At 44.9% G+C, this 21,763-nt stretch overlaps 1 pseudogene; it reads right to left on the bottom strand.

Annotated features, from left to right (window-relative positions):
• Positions 1 to 13,952: 13,952 nt before the first annotated feature.
• Positions 13,953 to 14,708, bottom strand: LOC118884397 (annotated as a pseudogene).
• Between the last annotated feature and the right edge of the window lie 7,055 nt (positions 14,709 to 21,763).

The raw sequence follows: 21,763 nt of genomic DNA, 5'->3' as shown, positions 1-21,763 counted from the left end.
ATTTACATATTAACGCATGTTAACTTAATACAAGTGCCCCATACCTATGCTTAGAATGTAAGCCCAGCTCAGCCCTGTTAAAACACCCCTGGCATTTGTTGCTATTATTTCTCAGAGGTTTAAAACATGAACCATGCTCTATAAATGACGTAGGGAACAGTAGGAGAACAAGCCATCGCTATATTTCGTTCTTTTTGCTTTTTAAGCTTAAAATAAAAAGGAAGACCACCCTTGAAAGTAGGGACCCTCTCACTGTCTTTGTACCCCCATATCCAGCATACCGTGTTCATCCTGTTAGGTAAAGTCACACCTACACACCAGTATGCACTGTATTTCCTCCATATTTCAGGAAAGCTCTATTCTCCTATGGTTGGTTTTGGGTTTGGTTTTGGGTTTTTTCACCTTAAAAAATGATGTCTCTCATAAAGATGAGAAATAAGAAGAAACGCTGTCAGGGAAAAACTGGTTTTAGATCTGGAAACGACCTGAGAGAACAGCTTATACCCTTAACTTACACGTGAGTCTACAGAGAAGTAAAATAATGCCACCTGGAGAAGAGAGGCCATCTGCTCAGGTTCGCAGAACTCGCCTGGAAAATCAAAATCCACGTCTCACTCCCCACTGAGCAGAGAATTAGAGCCATCAGGTTGCCAAGGGCAACCCCTCAGGAGGAAAGCTTCATACAAAAGGTCCCCACCTGCAAGACTCTCACTTGTTTGGGGGGGTTATATCAGCAACCTTGCAAACGCTGTTTCACTCATGAGGAAACTGAGGCTGAGGCAGGTCAGGGATGGAGGACCAAGCGAGAGCCTGAGGCTGCTTGTGCCCCACCCTCCTGCCTGCCATGTTTCTCAGAGGGGATTCCTCTGCTTGGGCTGTTATAACAATTCCATGGACTGAGTAGCTTAACAACAGAAATTTATCTTCTTAAGATAAAAATATATAAATATATTTATTTTTCAGAAATTTATTTTCTTGGACTTTCTGGAAAGTCCAAGATTAAGTTGCCAGCAGGATCTACGTCTGGTGAGGGCTTTCCCCTTGGATTGCAAATGGCCACCTCCTCACTGTGTGCTCACGTGACCATGACCTTTCCTCATTTTATGTGCATGGAGAAGAGAGAATGAGAGAAAGAGAGAGTGAGAGAGTGCACAAGCTGTCTGGTGTCTCTTGTTATAAGGACACTAATCCTATTAGATCAGGGCCCCACCCTATGACCTCATTCCATCCACTTACTTCCTTAGAAGCTATCCCATCTCCAAATTCAGCCACACTGGGGTTAAGCTTTCAACATAGAAATTTTGGAGGAAATACACATGCAGTCTATGACACAAGCATGCAGAGCTTCTGTGGCTCAGAGCACATGTTCTTTTAGAAAGCAAATAAAAATCCACATTTTAGACCGTAAAATGAACAGTTTCCCGTGTAGCCACAGTCCTGTAGTTTTGGTTTATCCAGGCAGTAGCTCAAGAAACTGGGTTTTGTTTGGATTTGGGTTTGGGTTTTTTTTTTTTTTTTGGCTTTTGCTTTTGTTTCTTTACCACAGCACACACACGATAGGTGAGCCCAATGCCTTCTGTACTGATGTGGCAGAGGCCACATCAACATCTTCCTAAGGCTCCTTCCACCAAATTTGAAGCCAAATGCCAAGCCTTTAGACGCCAAGCCCAGACCTGGAAATGTCTCAGTGAGACAGATCTCCCTAGTCTGCTAAGGGCAGCTGCTGATTTGAGCAAAGTGACTTCTGCACAGCTGTAACTGTTCTTCCAGGTCAATGACACCTGGGCCCCACTGGTCAGGCCCATGAGGGGCCAGAGACAATGGACACTGAGATGCCACTGCACTCAGCTAAAGCCACTTGGCAGAGGGCTGGCGGTGGGCTTCCAGTTCACCAAGAGACAACCCTGACCTGACCTTGGCCCTGTCCTTCTAATCCTTCCCACTGTGGTGGGGAATCCTGGTGCCATTACAGGAAGCTTGGATGGTTCCACTTATTTTGGTAAATAGAAACCTGGAAGAAATACCAGGAAAAGATGAAGAGAGCTGTGTTTACTCTCACATATATGTGAAACAGGAAACAGAGTATTCCCATCTCCCCACTGATTGCTTTTTGCCAGGTCACCCTCCCACAACCAGAAGTATCTGGATCACTTTCCTAGTTGTCCTCTGAGTCTCTGCTGTTAAACAGTGAACACACACTTTGGAGGGAAGGATCACTCCCTTGTATTAACAAATGTTTCCTTGGATGGAGTAATCCTGAGTTCCTTCCTCAGAGTGCTAGATGCGTTTACCAAACATTTTTTCATAAGCTCCTTCTCAGGAGCTGTTTCCACCTCTGGACACACACTCTGGATTTTGTTCCCAGATCTGATGATGGTTTTCAAACAGTGGGATGCCACATGCATTACTGAATTTAGTTAGTCTCTCCTTCCTTCATAGTCTCCTCAGCTTTAAAATGAAAACTAATCCTTTTCTTAGCCTTTTCCAACAATGGTGACATCTTTGCACAATCGTAAAGATGGTTCTTATACAGAATACATTATTCTGACCAAATGTGAAAAATGCACAATGACGTCAAGCCACTGACTCAAAGACTAGAAATACGAAACAGGAAATATTTTCACAAGGGACTTTCATGTAGGGCAGCTAATAAGAATCCACAGACGTTGAACACATGAGATTGGATTGAATACAGGTTATAAGACTATGGACTTTGGAGTCATATAGACCTGGGATTGAGTCTGAGCTCTATTTACCAGCTTTGAGAACTTGGGCAAATTACTTAAATTCCCAACTTTAGATTTCTCTTCAGTAAAAGTGAAATAATAATTCCACCCTGCAAGGCTGTTGAGAATTTAATGAAGTGACGTGTGTGGGTTTCCTTAGCTCACACTGCATAGAGCAATCAGCTGGGAGCTGTTAAAAATATAAATGCCTAGGTTCCTATAGTGGATTGAATAATGTCCCTCTAAAACTTATGTCCACTTGGAAACTCTGAATGTGAACTTATTTGGAGAAGGGTCTCTGCAGATATAAATATGGTAAGGATCAAAATGAGATCATCCCAGAGCAGAGTAGACCCCAAATCCAACGAGAGTGTCCTTATAAGAAACAGAAAAAGACCCAGAGAGACACAGGAAGACAGAAGCAGAGACTGGAGGGATGTGTCTACAAGCCAAGAAATCCCAAGGAGCCGGGGGAAAAGCTGGGAGAAAGGCATGGGAGGAATTATCCCTGTGAGCCTCCAAAAGGGACCAATCCTGTGGACACCTTGATCTTGAACTTCCAGCCTCCAGAACTGGGAGAGGATATATTTCTATTGTTTTAAGCCATCAAATTTCTGGTGATTTGTTACCACAGCCCTAGGAAACCCAGAGACTCTGATTTAACTGTATTCATTAACTCTGTGAGGGTGCTTGCCACGTGCCAGCAATTGTTCTAGGTCTGTGAGGGCTACAATGCAGCCACATTAGGCCACTGAGTACTTGACATGTGGCTGGTGTGAACTGAGATAAGCTATGAGTACAAAATGTCATGGATTTCAAAGACTGAGTACAAAAAGTAAAATATTAATAATTTTCATATTGATCACATGTTGAAATAATATTTTGGATATATTGGTTAATGACAATAGTTTGGATATATTTGCTCATATAAATTAAAGTTAATTCCACTTGTTTCTCTTCACTTTTTAAATGTAGCTACTAGAATATTTTAAATTACATGTGTGACTCAAATTATATTTCTCTTGGACAGTGCCGTTCCAGGCACTGGTAATACAGTGATGAACAAACTAAGTCCTTGCTCTCAGAGGCCTCACATCCTAGCACTTTCCCCTGGGGCAGGGCAATGGGGAGTGGTGGGGAAGACTTCCCCATGGGGTACATGATGCACCTGACAGGGCATCGACTGTGGGACAGTTTCTCAGTACCTGATGCCTTGAGGTCCCAAATCCTCAACCACAGGAAGCCCAGGGGACACCCCTCAGTAGGAACCCTCACCTCATTAAACGTCCATTCCCTATTAACAGCCCTAGGACCAATCCTAGGCAAGGTATCAGTAACTGGTCCAGACTTCCTTCCTGTTTCCTGCTGACTGGCTGGGTGCCGGGGAGCAGAGCAGACTCACTTGGTGTCACCTCGTAAACTCTGCGGGGCCCACATCCATCTCAGTCAGTAAAAACTGAGGACAAAATGGTTTGCCCATTTGATTTGCTTACTAGTTACATGAAAAAGAAAAGAAAAAAAAAAAAGGAAGGATAGAGAGTCCTTACGGTTTAAGCATTGTGCCAATTCCACTCTAGAATTTATCTGAAAGAATTATTAATTCAAAGGTAAAGTTAACCAATATAAATCAGGGGAATGTTCTAAGGTGATCATGACATCTGCAAATATAGTTTTACTTATTCCTTTCCATTTTGGGTGCCTTTTAGTTCATTTTCCTGTCTAATTTTCCCAGCTAGAACCTCTAGTACCTACTGAACACTTACTTATGCAGGCACTGTGCTTGTGTTTTATGTGCATCATCTCATTAAATTCTCCAAACAACCCTATTAGTAAGTGTCACTATCAACCACAGTTTATGGACAAGTTAACTTGGCCTGAGAAGGGTTAAATGGTCTACTGAGGTTACCCAGGTAGTAAGTGAGGGAACTGGGATTTGAACCTGTATCTGTCTGATTCCACAGACATGGTCTTAAGTTATACTCACCAGACTGCCAAACCTAAGCTTCCTCTCAGCCAGCAAGGAGCTCCTCCAACCCTTCAAATGGAGACAGGGCTGCAGGGCTCCAAGCACCTTTCCAGCTGAACCTGAGATCCACATATTTGGGTTACCATGAAGACGGTACTGCAAGTTTGACAATACTGTGCTGTATATACCCAACATGGGCACTCTGCGGCCCAGAGTAGGTTCTCCCCAAGAAAAAAGAAGGAACAGGGAGGAGAGGAAGGCAAACCCCAGAGAGAAGGGGCTGAGGTCTGGGCTGGCTCCCCGACACGTCCAAGATAGTAAGACAGAGGGATGAAGACACACAAAGTGAAGCTTCTCTTTCTTGGTAGTACTGACTCTGAGTCCATTATGGCCGAGGACTGTTTGGAAGTGCTTTGTCCCTAAGAATTATAGAGAATATAATACATGTCCACACAGCTAAATCCAAAGAATCACTATTTCTCTCATAGGAAAGGAAACCGATAAGCCCTGAGCAGCCACTTTCAACATCTACTCATTCCTGTATTAGCCACGTGATCCTTTCAGTAGCCCTGTGGGAGACGCAGCTTCCGTTGCACCAATTGTAAAGAAGAGGGAGCTGAGGGTCAGAGAGGTTTCTTCCTTACCAGAGTCACACAGCTAACAAGCGGCAAAGCTGGAGCTTGCCCAACATCTCCACTCCACCTGGGATCCCAAGCTTTGGGACGGCGTCCCTGACTCTCCCCAGAAAGAGGAAATGACAGTCCACACAGCGCCGTTTAAGACAGTCGTCTTCAAACTGCAGTATAGGTCCCAATCTGACCCTCTACACCCAGTCTTTCCTTCTGGTACCTGCATGTGGATCATTCCAAGGAAATCAATTTCTAACTCCTCAACTTCCATGAGTTCTCTCCTAAAAATTGATTGGCCTGAGAACAAGTCTTTGCTTTTGCCCTTTGCCATCTCCACTGCCACAACATTCCTTCTTTTATTTTATAAAAAATAAATAAAATAAAAAACAAACAACCACCACCAAAACTTACTATGCTGTATTTCCCCAGGTGTAAAAACCTCCAGGGCACCAAACAGAGAAACAATTCAAGACATATAAATCCCCTTCCATCCCATTAATACATATGTCCAGTAAAATTTTTAAATTGTATGCTTATAATTATTTTTCAAAATTTGTAAAATCTTTATCTTGTGGTCAATTGTTTATTAATAATTATAATAATACCTCAATTCAGAAGAAAAAGTTTAAACTTATAAAATTTAAAATATACATACACACACATATATATTTATCACAGAAATATGTGAAAGAGTTATCATAAAATACAAACGCAAAAATATAATTAAATTGGATGGTTCTTAATGAGAAGTAGAATGGAAATACAATGTTAAAGAGAAGCGTTTGTACTTGTATTTAATAATGGATGTTGGTGGGTATTAAATCATTCAACTGGACACATTTAAGAGAGTTAATAAGAGTTATATTTTGAATTGTCAAATTGTACAATATGCCAGAAGTTACATTCTTTGCAATTACCTAGCAATTACTTATGATGAAAAACTTATGATGAAAAACTCAGAGGTCAACTGCACAATATGGGTGGGGTTACAAAGTTTTTCAAAATTATTTTAGAAGGTATGTAAGCCAAAAAGTTCATGGATCACTGCTTTAGTATATTCTCATTCTCTGAAAACCAATCCTCTGTAAAAAAAATATCTGACTGTCTGTTATAACCATACCCACCTTACCCGTAGCTACTCTGCAACCAGTGAGTGTAGAGACAGGGAAGCTGGGAGACCACACGGAAAATCCCCACCTACTGGCAAAAAAAAGCATGCAGGCTGTGGGACCTCCATCACAGTGCGTTGTTCTCTTCCCAGGTGGCTTTGGAGCCTAATCCCTTTGAGGCCGGGGATGCAATCATCGTGTTGGTGCTTTCTTACCATTGTCAGGACTAGGTCCACTCCAGAGAGCACCGGCACAAACAATGCCTCACAGGTGTACAGCCATGGATTCCCAGTACTATTTGCAAAGACCTTTGAAGGACCCAATACCCTCTGAATGCAGAGCGCTGTCTTTGTTATTCTACTCCATTAGGCGTGTTTTCTTTTGTTTTTGACAAGCACCGGGCTTTAACTTCTGGGATATTGAATTTCACTCGCTTCTGTCTCCTCCTTCCCCAGGCTACTGAAAATGCGTTGCTATCCTCAACTTCCCCCCCACCCCACCTCCATTCTTCTCCCGGTCACGGTGAATTTGGATCTGCAAAAGCCTTGCATCAGCTTCAATTATTTTTTAATACAAGATAATATTGGTCTTGGCACCCGGGCTTGTCAGAAACGCTCCCCTCTGCTTTCCCTGAATGAACTAGTTGCTCCTAATTATAGACCTCTCTTCTGTTGCTTTTTCAGCCTGAGTTCAATCTGGTGTGAACATCTTTTCCTTGGCCTTTTGGGTTCACGTTCTGGGCGATATTCATAATGATCGCATGCTCTGTCATTTCTTCTTATCAAATTCTGACAATACCCTGGAAATACTTGTTTTGGTAAACTTATTGAGGCCAGGTCTTCATTACTCTAGATTAGAACAGAGCTCCCAGGTGGCTGGTCACCTGAGGTTTCCCCAGAGAACTTGAGCTTTCCCCTGGACCTGGGTTAGGCGCTGATTCTGTTTTTGGTGCGGGAGGTGACTTGAATTATTAAATTGGCGCATTTTGATAAGATCACAAGCCTGGGTTTGGATCTTGGCTACTCCACACATCAACTGTATGATTTGGGGCCTCTCTGTACCTCAACTTTCCTATTCGGAAAATGGGAATAATAATTCTTACTTCATGTGGATTAACCAAGATAATGCTTGTAAGTACTTACTTTGGTGCCTGCTATCTAGTAAGTACCCAATAGATGGTGGCTGTCACTAAAAGAGTGTGTCCAACAGAACAGTCAAGACTTAAAAGGGTTCCTATTCCATTTAGTGAAAAATATTAATGTAACTCTTTCCTCAACCAGATGCTGTGTGCTAATATTTTACTAATATTTTTTGTTATATTGAAAATTCTTGGCTGAAGTCTTTAATATCCTTTTTTCTCTGTTGCATAATGAATTTTGTGGAACCCCAAAATTAAAGTAGCATTTGCTTTCTTCTAACTGTTCTAAGCAAAATCGTTTGTCTTATCTCTGAAACTTGAGTCTCCGTTTCAAAGGTTAGATTTTGTGGGTTCCCCCTGGGTTCCGGAGTCCCCAGACTTTAGAAATCACAGGATGCACTGGTCAGCATGTGCATATTCAGTTTTCAGAAAGCATCTGAAAAAGTTCAGCGTCAGAGATTGATGGTTCTCAGCTTTCAGCTTTGGTTTCTCTCAGCCCGAGGAGGACCATTTGGATGCGGGCCTAAGAACATAGTCACACAATGTCAGAGTGTTAGTATTAAGTAGGCGATGCCCCTCTTCCTGCCTCTCGGCCTCATTTAGAAAAACACGAGAAAATAAATCTAATCTCCTCACGGTTCCCTTGCGCTGCACCACAGCAGGAATATTATATGATTTCAAGTTACTTATTAGGAATATTCCTATGGGTATCATGTTGAGGATTACTTTTCCAAGGTTATTATAGTACCTGTATCATTAGGAAAATGAGGTGTAATTCTACCTGCTATCTCGTGCCGAAGGCGTCTTCTACCTTTGGACAAAAACCAACTTCTAAGTCAAGGAGTGGGACATTTATCTTCTGTTTCACTCTCACTTTCCATCACATTTTGGATGACAAGCTGAAGGTGGGAAACAAATCACTTGCTCAAACCATTTGCTTCTAATAATAGAGTAGAGGCTTATCTCTTCTTTCAAAGGAGATGATGTGACACCCAGAGGGAGTTGAACATTAGAAAAGGCCAGCACCCAGAATTGAATTGTTAAAGTTTTGCACTTGTACTCGTATCTGAGCAGAAAACAAGAAAAAATGCCTGTGGAACTAATTCAAGGCAACACAGTGTCTGTACTGATGATCAGAGGACCGTAGTCACAGAGACGCTTTATGGAACACAATCTGGAGAATGGAATTCCTTAGTGACCTTGAGCAAGTCACTTCACTTCTCTATCAAAATATCCTTCCTTGCGTACCTGCTGTATGTGTGTATGTATCAATTATCTGCACTTTGGTTTACCTGAGGCAAATCTTTTGAATTCATTGACAGCACTTAGCATTTAATTATTTTCCAAGTTGACAGCTCCCCTGTTCTGCAAGAAACACTAACATTTTAATTCCTTATTTTACTGACATGTTGATCCTTTCTAGTTTTCACTTGTTTTTTTCCTGCAGCATCCATCCCTGCTGGGGAGCCCCTTGCAACATAAATCACACTGCCATTTTTGCTCCAGGGACGTTTGAAAGGGCAGTATGGTTTCTCCTAAAACACTTCAGGGCCGGCAAGAAAGCCCTGCCCTCGTCTCCCCACCCCCCAACCAGGTTTTACTGAGGTATAAACAAGAGAAGAGATAGGAAAGGAAATCTCTTTCTAGCTCCTTCTAAGTCAGTCTTCAAAGCAAGATTCCTTGCTTTGCTGGAAGTGAATGTCCACAAAATTTTCAAGCATTGGATTTGATGAAAAGCACAAACCCATTTCCAATCCAAATACCAGTGAGTTTTGAATCGCCTTCTCTAGGTACAAAAAATTGAGGGTGGACTTCATTTGCATCCACACATTTTTGTCCTTTGAATTCGAAAGCTCTACTTGCTCTATGCAAACGTGGCTTATGCTGACCTGTCCAAAAATGATAAATCACTTCTTGAAAAGCTTTTGGAGAACCTGAAGAGATCAACAAAATTTTTCGACTCCCATGACTAAGCCTCCTCAGCTAAAACGAAGTAAGAATATTGTGCAATTATTTAGAGGATATTCCAGACCTTTGGGACCGTCAGTCATATAATTTGGGCAAAAGTGGATGTAGGGCCCTGACATTTGCAGATAATTGTGCAACCCTCAGCTGTGTGAGCCAGCCCTAAGAGAGCGCCCACCTTCCATTCGCCCCTTTTCTCCCACCCGGCTTCACTTTCTGCCTCTTGATTAGTAATAAAGTGAATAAATCAAACAGACCCTAGCTTGGCTCTTGTGAGCTATGCTAAGAGAAACAAATATGAAAACTGTAAAATACCAAAGTAAAGGTGTCCTCCCGAACCTCATTTCTCATTAAAAACAACAACAACAAAAATAAGAGACTCGTTCAGCAAACGTGAGCTTCCAAACTAAGGCTCAGTCCAGATGTTATTAAATATAAATATTTATAAGACCCATAAAGATCCTGGCTAAGCTCAATTGTGCCTTAATGCGGCAAATGTTTCAGATTCGGCTCTTTCGCCGTTTGAAGCCTTTAGAAGGCAGGATACAGTAGAAGACGCATTACTGTTGGTGAGAGGAGGGGAAGTTCTCTTTTATGTTTTATGACCAGTTTTTCATTGAGGGGTATTGCTTTTCTCAGAAATCACTTCTCGAGGCCTGTCTTTGCCAAGAAGCCAGAAGAAAGTACGTTTGCTGCAGCCCTGACTTCAAGGGCACTGGGTAAGGCACACACATGGTGAAACGTGCACCCTCCATGTGAACGGATGGAGGAAAGCCAGGTTCCCTGTGTTCTTTCCCCATTTCATGAACCATCTAGCAAGAGCCTAAAAGCTTCATTGTAATCATCCATTAAATGGGTGTGTGACTATTATAATACATAGAGCACATTTAGCTCATGTTTTAAAAATTTTGATTTGGTTAACAAGGGTGTGCTTTTCCACCCTTGTGTAGCAAACTCTTAGCTACACTATGTAAACAACTCCTTTGGTAACTTTTAGAGCCATAAGCAAAAAAACTGTGGACATACAAGCTGTAATTTTGTGATGAAACAGTTCAAACTACATGATCATTTGGACTGTAGGTTAAGAGTTTGGTCCTCCAGATTCTTGAACAGGGCTCGAGGTATGAAATCATTATTATTTTCAATCCATTTGTTTCATGGTAAGAAAAGTCTGCCCACATGTCTTGTCTACCTATGAACTATGCAATGCCTTGCTTTCTAAAATCCCTTTGGTTAAATGCATCACATTAACACTTAACTTCCTGGTGCATGAACTGTAAAAAGATTTATTACTTAACAGGATGATTCATCTGTGTATGCGAATGAAAAGAGCCTTGGGTTTCCCCATTAGGATAGGTCCTAATCTGTGAAATAATTCCTGCTTCTTTGGGAAAGTCCTGATGCTCTTTTAGAGCCAACTGGCAGTGGCCTGGTCTGGACCCCATCTCTGCACTCCTGCATTTGGGGGTTCTTCCTGTTGCTGAGAGCTCAGGAATGGAGGTCGTGGCTCTTCCCCAGCCCCTGGCTTTGATGGTTTCTCTGCAAGTTCTCTAGGCATGTCCACGCTAGCCCCATCTGACTCCCCACCCCTAATCTCACTGTTCAGCCCATTTTGGCTACTGAACCTGACAATTAATGTTGACCCTGGGAACACTGAGCTCCTCAGTGGAGGCCTTCATCTGCTGGACGCATCTGGCAAGCGTTCCGTGGTGCTTACCTGGATTCCCTGATTAATGTAGATGTAAAGATTTTATCAAGGCTCCTGGCGGCCGGACTTCAAGATGTAATCACAAAATCAATCCACATAGGCTAACTGGGCATAGACTTACTGAGAAGACATCCCACTATGTCAGGCACTTAATTAAGGCACTCTGGCTCCCCTGTCCCGATTGATTCTTTTCTTTCTCTAACAGGTGATGCCGCTCCTCTGGGTAGACACTCCATTCTCTGCTGGAGACCATCCTGCTTTTGGAGCCTTGCAGTTTGTAGGACGACCACCAGGGGGCACCTGCGCATCATCTCATTCCCCAGGGACTGGCCCAGGGACCAGAAAGATCCCTGTCACAGGCCCCCAGCGAGTTGAAGAGGCAGCTAACTAGGCCTGTAGCATCTGCTCTGCTGAAGTTTGTTTGCTGAGCCCCATGGTTTTTCGCTTAGCTTCAGGCATCCCTTGAAGAGAATCAGAAACTCCTCCCCTCCCCTCTCTTTTCCTTTCCACGTAGGGCACCACAGTGCATGGTAGAGCCTGCTGCTCTGGCCTGAGCATATGGGAACACCAGCCTGGTTGGCTCACTTGACATAGATGTTTCCTACTAGAAATTCAAAGACTTCAGAAATGGAGGTTATTAGCAGTGTAAAGCTCCTTGTGAAAAGTAGCACAATCAGAGATGATCAATTTACTGCCACTTGATGATGCTGAGCTAGGTCTGGGAAGCGTCGCCTGGCCTTCATTGGCTGGGCTCATCTGGCGTGATCTTAGCACATTATCATTTAATTCTGCAAACATTTGCCAGGCATTGGGCTGGGGATATATTTGTCATGGTTTAGTGATTACAGACTAGTAAGGGAAGAAAGTCATTGGGCCTATAAAACAGGGTGCTTGGGCAAGAGCTGGGGGTGAAAGGCTTTCAAAATAAGGCACTGTCTGACTCAGTCCTGGAGGGTGAGTCACCTGGACAGTCCCTAGATATCTGGGTAGCTCTGGGCCAGACACATCACTAGCAGCTCTGGTGCCTGAGGGCCTGGCTGCAGAGGGGCAGTTCTATTCCCCTGGAGCGACCAGGAGCAGGCAGGCTCCAGAGAAGGTGGGACATTCATTCAGTCACTCAGCATTGACCGAGCGCCTACGACATGCCAGGACATTCATTCAGTCACTCAGCATTGACCGAGCGCCTACTACGTGCCAGGACATTCATTCAGTCACTCAGCATTGACCGAGCGCCTACTACATGCCAGGACATTCATTCAGTCACTCAGCATTGACCCAGCGCCTACTACATGCCAGGACATTCATTCAGTCACTCAGCATTGACCGAGCGCCTACTACATGCCAGGACATTCATTCAGTCACTCAGCATTGACCGAGCGCCTACTACATGCCAGGACATTCATTCAGTCACTCAGCATTGACCGAGCGCCTACTACGTGCCAGGACATTCATTCAGTCACTCAGCATTGACCGAGCGCCTACTACGTGCCAGGACATTCATTCAGTCACTCAGCATTGACCGAGCGCCTACTACGTGCCAGGACATTCATTCAGTCACTCAGCATTGACCGAGCGCCTACTACATGCCAGGCAACAAAACGAGTCACAGTAAACCAGGCTGGGGAGCCATTCCTGACCACACACGGAGGCTTCTCCCCTGGTGGTACCCATGTTGGACACCAAGATCTTGACACCGACGGTCAAGCAGAATCCACCTGGTCCTCGCTGTGAGAGACAAGCATCCTTGGAAGACTTCTTTGTTTAACTCAGATCTTTATTAAGCTGCCAAGAAGATTTGCTTGAAACAACTGACCCACACTTTGGAAAGGGAAGCAAAGACAGTACACCATTTACTATCGTTTTTCCATGTCCTCATCCCTCCTCACAAAGGAGCCTCAGCCAGTGTGATCAAAATGACTCTGTCTCCAGCAGAGATTTTTTTCCTCCTGCCCTTGCTCGACTTTCCTATTCGTCCTCTCTGGGTCCAGGCCATTCGCCGTCCTGGGGGACTGTCTCTGTTGGGCTGGCATCTTTGACATGGGTCCCAGCTACTGTCACCAGACTGAATCTCATCTGTGAACATGGTGGTCTAAGAAATATAAATTTTAAAATTTTTTCTATAACTTTATTTCTATTTTAATTTCGACCTGATGGTCAGAAACATATTTTCCATTTATTCTGGGTTTCCTCTCCCCGTTTTCCCCAGGGTGGTATTGAAGCTCCATGAATTTGACTAGTGTTGAGGGAGGTTGGAGGGGATTCAGTCCTTGAGTCATCTGTCAATGAAGGTCCCATCTGTGGTGTCTACTGAGCCTGTCCACGTAGCATCTCAGGTTCAAGGCTGCCTTTGCCAAGCAGAGACATAGCAGTGAGTTCCCTTTGCTGCTCCCATGGGCCCCAGCCCGGCCTGCAAACCCTCTCCAGGGTCTCAGCTTCTAGGACTGACTCTGTCCAGGAAAACGGTCAGGGCAGCCACCCTGGGACTCCACTCCAAGTCCTGTGGAGCATTTTTTAAAGACACTAGTGGGGGAATACATTTTCCACCCTTGAGGTTTTTTCCTTAAAGGAATTCCTTGTACCTTGAGGTTAGCTTTGGAGGCACAAAAGATATCCTTAATGGGTTTAGGCTTTGGGAAACCGTGAAGGAGGTAGCTGTTCCTTCTGCCTTCTACAATTTTTTTTTTAAAAGAAAGTGTTTATTTTCATCAACCTTATTTCCATTTTTTGTTTAAGAGTCTGGGGAAGAACAGAGGAACCATGGTGGTTCCTCCCCATTCAGTGGCCTGAGCAGCGGGAGCTGTAGACCCATCTTCAGCGGCCGGCTGAGCACTCCAGGCCTCGCTAGGGAACCACTGAGCAGGCACAGAGGGCACCTCGCCTGCGGATCCATCTGCGACCTCGGATCGAGTAGCAGTAAGGTGGGGAGCTGGAGTAGTCCACTCACCCTGACATTCCTCCTCGGTCACAGCCCTTCTAGCAGTGACCTGCCCCGCCTTCTTGGTCTCTTTAGGAGCTCTGCAGAAGTAGAGATCAGGCATCACCTCCATGGGTGTTGACATGGGATGGTGCCACACATGTGCTTAACTTCCCCAGCCAGTATCCACCACATCAGACGTGCCGAGGTGCTCCCTTGTTGTTGCACGGATGGCAATGTCCACATGGCACAAAGGTGAGGTTGTGTTATGTGGGGCGATGGGGTTGGTTAATGTAAGAGCCTCTGGGAGAGGCTGGTGGGCAGCCTGGGATCAGGAACCAGCAGAAGTCTTGGCTCCCGGAAAGCTGCCCAGATCAGATCAGATACCAGCACAGCTCACTCGCTAGTCGGTCTTCCTGGAAGATGTGACACTGACATCAGCAAGGTTTGCAATGGCAACAATGGCACAAGCTGCCAGCAGAAGCTACTCCCAGGTTCTCTTCAGATTTATGATGTAGAAGCCATCACTTCTTTTGTAGATGTACCATTCCATTTAGAAGTCAAGGTGGGGGACTTCCCTGGTGGCACAGTGGTTAAGGATCCGCCTGCCAATGCAGGGGACACGGGTTCAATCCCTGGTGTCCCGGGAAGATCCCACATGCCTCGGAGCAGCTAAGCCCATGCACCACAACTACTGAGCCTGCGTGCCACAACTACTGAAGCCCGTGCGCCTAGAGCCTGTGCTCCGCAACAAAAGAAGCCACCGCAATGGGAAGCCCGCACACCGCAACGAAGAGTAGCCCTCGCTCGCCACAACTAGAGAAAGCCCGTGCGCAGCAACAAAGACCCAACGCAGCCAAAAATGAATAAATAAATACATACATACTAAGAAGTCAAGGTGGGTGCCACTTTAGTGCATTCCTGCTGAGAGAAATTTGAGGACATCTTTCTCCTTCACTTGCAGGACATCAAGGGCTCCTGACATGGTGAAAGTTTCCCTTAAGTTATCATGGGAACCCAGAACAATGCTGTATGGCTTCCTCTCTGGGTAGCAAGGCGAGGTCCCGTCTACATTTTTGCAGTTGTGTCATACACCCACCCCCCACCCCAGGCCATGCAGAATGTGGGGAGACAAGGGAAGGAGTAGGATTACCAGGAGAGAGATTTTTAAAATCAGCTAATATCTCAAAAATGTTATTCAACCACATTGAAGTTTTTATCCCTAAACGAAGTTCCAAGTTCACTTTAAGAACAGTCTTTCATCTTCTGTTTTCATCTGCTGCCTCAGTGTGGCTCCATTATATGCTCTGCAAAAAGTTTGCTCCCAGATTTACTTCTGCTCCCCCAACCCCATGCCCCTCTCTCTAATGGGAAATCTCAGCCCTTCTCTGAGGCAGCAAAGAGGTGGATATGATGTAGCTTGCTGGAAAAACCATAGAAATCTGTGCTCAGCTGATCCCCCATGAGCCCCAACTCTGCCACACATCTCTGGGTCAATCTCCACATACCTCCTAGGCTGCCGCCACTTGGGAACATCACTGGGTAACCATTTCACACCTCCCGTGAAGGGGATTTACTAGGCTCCGGGACACCAAAGATGAAAGGCATAGACGGGCCTGCTCTCAAGGAGCTTCCAGTACAGGAGTAAAGGACACAGAACATGAGTTTCAATGTAAGAAAAGGAGCTCAGTTTTGAACATGCACTGTTTGAGTTGATTGGCAGAAATTTCTGGAGCTGTGGATGCAGCCAGTAAGAGATAGGTGATAATTCAACACTAATATGGGTCAAGACCACCACTAGTAAGAAGAACTAACGTATCTAATGCTCTTTATGTCCCAGGCCATGTGATGCCCTAATATCTTCACATGCATTATCTCTTTGAAACAGGTTGCAGTTATTACTACTACTCCTAATCAAAAGTGAGAAAACCTTACAAAGTTTCAAGAACTTCTCCAGGGCCTCAGAGCTGATAGGCAGGAAGGCTAGGGGTCAAGGTCAGGCCGAAGGGCTCTGAGTCCGTGCTCCTAACCAGGGTGCCACACGGCTTGACCAGGTGACCGTTTTGTTCCTTGTGTGTCCCCTCTATTCTGTTGTGAACAGTTGGGGGGACGGGCGCCATCCCTTGTCTCTTGGAACATCTCAGAGCACGGTGCACACGTGGCCTCTTGTCAGTGTCATTAACTAGCTGACTGCCTAACCCCCCATCTTCACCATGCAGCCGTGAAATTTTACCTTAGAACTTCAATTTAATTCCACAAAATGTTGCTGAATATCTAAAGAAGGTAGGCGTGAGAGCGGGATTCAAAGATAAATAAGACGTGATCCCTTGCCTGGGATAGTTCTGATCCGTCTGTGGGGAGGAGGGAGAGAGGAATAGAGAAACAAGCAAACCCAGCTCCGTGCTACAGTGCAGGGAGTGAGAATCTTCTGGGCTCCAGGCAAGGTTGCAAAGCCACCAAGACCCATGGGGAGGCTCTGTTAGGCTTGGTACAGGGCTGACTTCTGCACTGAGCACAGCAGGAAGAGTGCCTGGGACCCATGATACATTCCAGGGCCCTGAAACTATTCTTACTTTTCTTTTAAAATCAGGAAAAGAAAAAAAAAGGTAATAATAATGAACCCAGCTTGGATTATATTTGTCTTATACCAACAAAGGCATAAATAATATTATGTATTTACTTATTTTTATAGAGGTAGGAGCCCAGGAAAGCAAAAGTGCCTGGGGCCCATGGAAGTCTTAACATGGTTCTGCCACAATGGCCAAATCCTAGCCATTCTATGCACACTGGATTTTATAAGCTACAGAGAACTATGCTCGGCTTTTAAGTGAATACTCTGAAACTTGTGATAATGTTTTATCAAAGATCTCAAACAGGGATCCAACATCTCAAGGTCCAAATGTGAGAGGAAAATGATTTTAGAACTGTGAAACTTGGCCTTTATAAGACCAGGGAAAGAAGATCTAAATACAAGCATCCCTTTCATGGACCCCAAATAGCATCACTTTGGGTCCCGATTCCTGGAATTAGTAAGAATCAGTTGCTAAGAAAGGGGCCTGATCTCTCTTCCTGTCTAATGAGTATGCAAAACATCAAGAGCAAAAGCCACACTCTGAAAATAAGTAAGTAATCGTGCACGCTGCTGGAGACTCAGGAAGGGACCACGCCACCTCACCTGCTGAAATCTCACTGTGTGTCGGTGGGGGCAGTAGGCACGCCCCCAGCCCATCAGAGCTGCCAGCTGGGGAGACAGACTCTTGTTACCAGCCAGGGCCTCCCTGAGAAGGCTTGGGGGTCTCAGAGGAGGTGCAAAAGCTGGAGCCCAGAGCGCTCCAGAGGGATGGAGAGTGGGATGCAAGCCTCACCAGGCCGCTGGTCCCAGAGGTGGTAGGAGGACAGTGCAGTCAGTGGAACCCAGAGACCTAGGGCCCAGCCCGGAGAGCTGCCTGCTCCCCCAACCCTCAAGGGACGGTCCTGGGTTTTTGTGTTTTTTTGATAAATTTATTTTATTTATTTATTTTTGGCTGTGCTGCATCTTCATTGCTGCGTGCGGGCTTTCTCTAGTTGTGGTGAGAGGGGGCTACTCTACATTGCAGTGCGTGGGCTTCTCATTGCGGTGGCTTCTCTTGTTGCAGAGTATGGGCTCTAGGCGCACAGGCTTCAGTAGTTGTGGTTTGCGGGCTCTAGAGCGCAGGCTCAGTAGCTGTGGCACACGGGCTTAGTTGCTCCGCAGCATGTGGGATCTTCCCGGACCAGAGCTTGAACCCGTGTCCCCTGTATTGGCAGGCGTATGCTTAACCACTGCGCCACCAGGGAAGCCACTGGCCCTGGGTTTTAAGCTTCTTTCAAAGCCACAGCAAGGACTTGGAATGAGGGTGAGGGCAGTTTAGACAATACCATGAGGTTTAAGATCAGACAATGACTCATGCTTGCAAATGCTGACCGAGTCTACCTCCTACCTGAAGGGCAAAGTGACATTTCTCGCCCTTTCCCCAAATAAATCTTCCCCAGGCAGCATTCTCTGAGGACCTCAAGGCCTGTCAAGAACTTGGCCCTGAGCTCATTGAAACCAACAGTAATTGCCAAATTTTGCAGATGTTTGCACTGACTGCTTTATATTTTGCAATATTCCAGAGCTGTTCCCAAGTGACGCTCATCCATTCACCAAGTTAATGCTTAATAAGAATGGTCTACAAAGAGTGACAGCTCCAAAAGATAGGGAGAGGGAAGACCGCCTCCAATGAGCATGGACGAGCAAAATAAATAAATAAATATGCGCAGTTCCCAATAGATTGAGGTGCAGAAGAGGGAACTTGTGCAGCAATTCCTACGGAAAGAAAAAAAAAAAGAAAAGAAAAAAAAAAGGACAACAATGTTTATTTATGGACACGGGCGGGCATGTTTCTTTTTCTCAGAAGTGACATGAGACCCCCAGCTGGGCTTGGGAATGCTCCCACTGAACTCAGGCTGAGTTGAGATGAGTGTACATATGAGCTATACTTGAAATGTATGTAGATGGGCTATACTCATCTATGGACTGTACAGGTGAGCTCTTATAGAAATACGCATTGATTCTATAGCCAAGGAGGGGTTAGTTCTCAGGGCAAGGAAAGTTTGCTTAACTCTGAAGGAAGCACAATGATTCCAAAGCTACAGAAATGGAATAACCATTCCTACTTTTTAACATGCCTTTGTCTATATCATCTCATTTAATGTTTGCAAAAATCCTGTGGGCACCAGATTTAGTATCTCTACAAAAAGAGAGAGAGGTTAAAGGATTTTCTTGACAGTCAACAATTTAGTGGCATATCTGGGATTAAAAGACAGGTCTTTATTCCTTCCCAGCATTTGTGTGATGTATAAAATGCTAAATCTCCTTTATAGCTATAATATATTGCATGTTTTACATGGAGAATATCTAATCCTCACCTCGATCCTGCAGAAGTGGTATTATTATCTTCATTTAAAGATGGCAAAATTAAGGCTCAGGGAGAGAGATCACACAACAGACCTGAGGTCACAATTATTTCAAGAAATATTAGGTCTTCTTTTATGCCAAGCCAGGGACTTCTCAGCTACCAACCAGAGCAAGCACAATTCAGAACAGCAACAACAACAAAAATGACCAAAAGGTCTCAGACAAAACAAGCTGAATTTTTAAAAATGTTTTTAAGGACAAAATAATCATCTGATGCACCGTGGTTTTTTCATGCTAACAGGCTGAATTCCATGTAGGAATGGGAGCAATGCCATAATTGCGTGGAAGGATTGCAGATGTACACAGGCTCGTTTTATTAATTAAGCAGGCCTGGATGCTAATTCAGTTGCTATGCACCAGAGCTCCTGGGAAATGCACGCAGAGGCAGAACCTTTAAGATTTATAGATAATGCAGGTGGGAATTTTTGAAGAGAAGGAATGTGATTGCACAACCATGTTAGCACAGAATCCAGCTACTTAAAAGTGGTGTCCATGGGCTGTGCTATCCCCAGCCACCTGCCAGCTGGAGGACTCGGGGAGGGATACAGGGAGTAATTATAATAGGGAGAGAGCAACTTTTCTTTAACTCAGGACCTACCTTCTTTGCAGGAACCCCAGCCTGCCTGTCCTCCCCCCGCCACCTCACTAATCATCAGGCCCCCGGGGCTCCAGCAGACTTCCTACCTCAGTTCGCACCAGCTTCCTGCTGCCCCAGTTCTCCCACCCCAAATCGAGTCTCCGAACCTGCAAAGCTGCTGATGCTGCTGAGGCCTGACATCACCCTGCAGCTGGTGGCTGCCCTGGTTGACCCTCAGCTGCCCTGTCCCTGTCCTGCTCCAGAGACTGGCCTCAGGGGCAATCTTGTCTTTAACACGTGGCCTCGTCTGTTCCAGGGGTCACAGAAGACTGCGCCCAGAGCTCACCACGTCTTACAGAGATTTTAATGAAACAGCTCTTCTATTTATTTGTGTTGCTGCCTCTAAGGCCTGGGGCCATGACACCAGTCCCTGAGAGGGGAGGCTGGGGCTCAGCGGGGACATCACGCTTTCTGTCCAGTTGCTCAGCTCCTAACACTGACCCGCCGTTCTTGCGTCAATCCTATATCCTTCCCTCTGGTTTTCTCAGGCGCATCTGAATCCTGGGGTGAGTACCGTCTACCGTGCACCCTGCGGCACTGGCTAAACGTAAACACGTTTTCCCTGAGCGTTGGCAGCTCCACCAGAAGGAGAACAAAGGTCAGTGCAGTCATACAGAATCTGATTAACATCAAGCCGCAGAAACACACCCCTGGATTAGATGCTTTCCCAAGCCACCCCTGCCCCTTGGACAGAGGAGCTATTCTAGCTGGTGTAGAAGAAGCAGCTTTGCTTAGCTCGCCCAGTGGGATGTGTTTAGTACCCACATTTCAAGTTGGGTTTTCCTATTGTTATTTTATAATTATGTGTATTTTAAGAATGATGCTTTCGGAGCTTCCCTGGTGGCACAGTGGTTGAGAGTCTGCCTGCCAATGCAGGGGACACGGGTTCGAGCCCTGGTCTGGGAAGATCCCACATGCCGCGGAGCAACTAGGCCCGTGAGCCACAATTACTGAGCCTGCGCATCTGGAGCCTGTGCTCCGCAACAAGAGAGGCCGCGATAATGAGAGGCCCGCGCACCGCGATGAAGAGTGGCCCCCACTTGCCGCAACTAGAGAAAGCCCTTGCACAGAAACGAAGACCCAACACAGCCAAAAATAAATAAACAAACAAACAAACAAACAAACAAACAAACAAACAAACCCAAAGGGGGGAAAAAAAAACCCGAATGAACTTTAAAAAAAAAAAAGAATGATGCTATCGTTTGAATTTTTAAAAAATAGGAAAAAACAGTTTTATTACACTGGAATAAAAGGAAAATGTTGTTTTTAAAAAAAATCAGGTTTATGGAGGTATAATTTACATACAATAAAATTCATCCTCTTTAGTGTACAGTTGGATGACAAATATATACAGTTGTGTAATCACCACAATCAAGTTTCCACTCCTTCTCCCCCAAAAAGTTTCCTGTGTCCCCTTGCAGTGAACTCTTCCCCCTCTACACCTCCAGCACCACCCCCCCAATCACTGATGTTTTTTGTCCTTATAGTTTTACCTTTTCTAGAATGTCGTATAAATGGACTCATATACTGTATATAGTCTTTTGTGCCTGTTTTATTCCATCTAGCACAATGCCTTTCAGATTCATCCATGTTCCTGCAGGTACCACCTGTTCATTCCTTTTTACTGCTGAGTAGTATTCCCTTATGTGGATGCACTGCAGTTTGTATATCCATTCCCCAGTAGATGAATATTTAGGCTGTTTCCAGTTCTTAGCTATTGAGAATCAAGCTGCTATGAATATTTGTTTACAGGTCTTTGTGAAATCATATGTTTTCACTTATTTAGGGTAAATACCTAAGAGTGGGATTGCCAGGTCTTTGTGAAATCATGTTTTCACTCACTTAGGGTAAATACCTAAGAGTGGGATTTCCAGGCATTGTCAAGTACATGTAGAAACATTTTTGAATAAGAGGGGAGTTGAAGAATGTTGTTGGGCATTTCATACACGGAGTGAAATATCAAGGTGATGAATTTTAAGGCGAGTCAGTTCAG

Source organism: Balaenoptera musculus, chromosome 18 (assembly GCF_009873245.2).
Source record: "Balaenoptera musculus isolate JJ_BM4_2016_0621 chromosome 18, mBalMus1.pri.v3, whole genome shotgun sequence".
In the NCBI taxonomy this organism is placed as follows: domain Eukaryota; kingdom Metazoa; phylum Chordata; class Mammalia; order Artiodactyla; family Balaenopteridae; genus Balaenoptera; species Balaenoptera musculus.
This window is presented reverse-complemented; position numbering and strand designations above follow the sequence as displayed.